Source organism: Coregonus lavaretus (genome assembly GCF_964263955.1).
Source record: "Coregonus lavaretus genome assembly, chromosome: 13".
NCBI lineage: Eukaryota > Metazoa > Chordata > Actinopteri > Salmoniformes > Salmonidae > Coregonus > Coregonus lavaretus.
Window position 1 is genome coordinate 46,092,497 of NC_140000.1, and position 3,479 is coordinate 46,095,975.

Sequence of the window (3,479 nt, forward strand, 5' to 3'; positions counted from 1 at the left end):
TGTGGGAGTGAAACTGAGATTTACATAGACAGGGCTGGGTGGTTCTGCTTGTCCCAGAATAGAGCAGCACTGTCACCAGATGTTCACTCTGTTCCCAGGGGGTTGGAGGTAGAGAAGACTGTCACTACACTATATAGCAGCGTTTCCCAAACTCGGTCCTCTGGACCCCAAGGGGTGCACGTTTTGGTTTTTGCCCTAGGTTTACACAGCTGATAAAAAATTATAAGCTAATCATTCGAGCTTTGATAATTTGAATCAGCTGTGTAGTGTTAGGGTAAAAAACTACATGTGCACCCCTTGGGGTCCCGAGGACCGAGTTTGGGAAACACTGCTACATCTTGAAGTAGTACCACTTGTAATATTTGTAATTTTAAAAAATATATATTTAGCGTCGAATCACAGCCTATAACACACGTGAGAGTCCAAGATATCGGTTGACTGTTTGATAGTTCTTCTTTTATTACTGTAAAGTCTGTCAAGTCAAACATGTCTGACACAGACTCAGTATCCTTATGAATGAAGACAGTCAACTACTACCATGGCAGAAACTCTTCTATTATATCATAGTATATTGTGATAGTATTAAATATTGGTCAATTATGATGTTAGAGTGAGTTTTAGACTTGACAGTTTTTAAAGACACCATTAATCAGCCTTACTGAATACATATTTTTCCAGAATATTGCAAATATACAGTATCTATGATCCAGTTTATTAATAAAAACAACAAAAATATGCATTCCAAAAAAAAATCTTTATTTAAATCCATTATCACAAAATTGAAGCATCAAAGCAAACATGATAGTGAATAAAAGCAGATCACATTAAATCTAAAACTAACAAAATCTCAATCTACCGAATGGATTGACACATGAACTCAAGCCTAGCCCCCTGTTAGTCCACACCAGAGTGATCACTAAATCAGAGAACGACTGATTTTAGAAAAAAGCAAGTCAAAGCAGAGGAACCAGCATCCTCTCTCCACAGAGGTGTGACTGAGGGGTCCTACCCAGAACAGTCAGCCCTCCTCAGGGTCTTGATGACTGAAGTCTGGGATTTCTGCTGGGCTTCACAGGTCACCTCTCCTGCCTTGGTCCACTCCTGGGCAGTGAGAGTCAGGGTGCTGCTCCAGCTGTACAGGCCGTCCTTCTCATGGACCCCGGGACTGGCCTCCTGCTTCTTGCTGGTCCCATCCACTTTCCAGCTCATGGTCCAGTCTGAGGGGAAGCCCTTGTTGGCCAGACACGTCAGTGTGGCAGTTGTTGTACTGGACAGCTCCTCACTAGAGGGGGGCAGGACGGTGAGGGTGGGGGAACTGTTACCTGGAACAAACAGAACACATCAACTAAGTAACTACATCAAGTACAGTTACAGTAAGAGCTTATCTTCAGCAAAGGACAAATCAAAATAAAGTGATTTGGAAATGCCTTCTAAATATTAATGTAAAAGTTAGATTGGTAAAAGATGTGGATAAAACACAAACTGTAATATGATAAAGCAGAATAATGAACCGAACAAGTATTAAGTAAGTAGAGTTTCAAGTCATACAGCGTCAGTTATACATGTCATACATATATTATTTAGGAATTGATCTGATCAGAATAGCCTTCTCATATTCATAGTATTTGCAAAATCTGAGCATAAATTAGTTTTAATCACATATCAACCATGTTAGTTCATGAAGTTGGTTACAAACATAACTGAGACCTTTTGTCTTCACACTAACAGTGAAGGCTACCATGAACTCAATACAACAATAATGACTACTATATCCAATGCTATTAAATAGTGATCCTACCAAAATTAAGAGTTATAGTCTGCAATCATACAAATCAGACAAAAATAAACCTACAATTTCACATTTCGATTCAATAAAAATGTATTAGAACGAAGGGTCAGTCAAAAGCAATTAAAACATTTTGAAAATCTAAAATCGCAATATTTTCATAGACAGAGTGTAAGAATAACATACTTAATAAGTGTAATCAGAAAGAAATATCAAGTGAGCTTGTTACTTACTTCCAACATCTAGTCTGGTGCCGCTACCAAAAGTGTACCACAGTGATACAATCCCTATTACTGATCGTACAAAAACCTCTCTGTGTTGTGATGCTGCAGCTGTTACAGTGAAGATCACTCATACAGAATCATAATCAACACAAATACACTTTAACATCTTCCAGGTAGAACAAACACTTGATATAAGCTGTTTCTAGATAATACAAATATGATTTGTATCTTAAAACCAGATATTAGTATTTTTTCCTTCCTCTGTGTATCAGATGTTCTCCTAGTCTGTAAGTACTGTCCAGCATTAGCTCCAGTGTTGCTAGTATTCCTCCATATTGTTCAAATGAAAGACAACAGCAGCAGCTGTACTGATAGTGATCCATGTTTTATATTCCTTTATTAAAGATGTTGATCTCAGATTTAACAGTTGTGGTAAAGTCACAGACAGACAACACTACCAGAGGAATCCTACCAGCTTTAGTTTAGAGAAGTGTTCACTAACTGATTAGAGGAACTTACATAAGAGACCAAGCATGAGTGAACAGACAGTTAATTATGTCTGATCATCATCAGAATAAAAATAAATGGTGGTGTGACATAAAAGTTGCCATACATAAGTTATTTGAGTAAAAGTTGCTGTTTGATGTTAGAGCGTTGGCCTAGTTACCAAAAGGCTGCTAGTTCAAATCCCCAGGACGACATGGCGAAACATCTGTCGATGTGCCCTTTAGCAAGGCACTTAACCCTAATTGCTCCAGGGTCGCCGTTTATAATGGCAGATGCTGGCCGTGACCCCACTCTCTGAGGATGTCTCAGGGGGAGTTGGGATATCCCCCCCAAAAAACATATCCAATCCCCGTATAATACACATGTGTGAAATAGGACAAATATAAGCACCCACCTAATTACTATTATTAGAAAAGCAAACGTATGCAAGATAATTATATTCTTATGATGGGAGCCTACTTGGAAACTGAAATAGATTTGAAACACTCATTTGCATAATGCATCTGCTCTAAGAGTGTTTATAGCGCTGTGAGTTTAACACTTGATGACTGAGAGCTGTCCTTCATGACAACAGAACCCACAACAACCATGACTTTTATCACCATCTGGACACTTGCTTTCAAGGTGGTACTACTACTCCTCCTCCTCCTCCTCCTCCTCCTCCTCCTGACAGGGAGACTAGCTGGAGGAGAGAGGCGGGTCAGCTACCACAACTCTATAGTAGGAGAGGAGAGGGGAGAAGAGGAGTGGAGAGGGTCATCAACTACTACTATTACTACTACTACTACTACAACAACAAAAACAACAACAACTACTACTACTACTACTACTACTACTACTACTACTACTACTACTACTACTACTACTACTACTACTACTACTACAACAACAACAACAACTACTACTACTACTACTACTACTACTACTACAACAACAAAAACAACAACAACAACTACTACTAC

At 39.0% G+C, this 3,479-nt stretch overlaps 1 long non-coding RNA gene across 1 annotated transcript; it reads right to left on the reverse strand.

The window, feature by feature from the left end:
* Positions 1-735: 735 nt before the first annotated feature.
* Positions 736-2,182, reverse strand: LOC311140768. Its single transcript, XR_014614181.1, has 2 exons — positions 2,020-2,182; positions 736-1,322 (listed from the first exon to the last, which is right to left on the reverse strand). It is a non-coding gene; the product is annotated as an uncharacterized lncRNA (long non-coding RNA).
* Between the last annotated feature and the right edge of the window lie 1,297 nt (positions 2,183-3,479).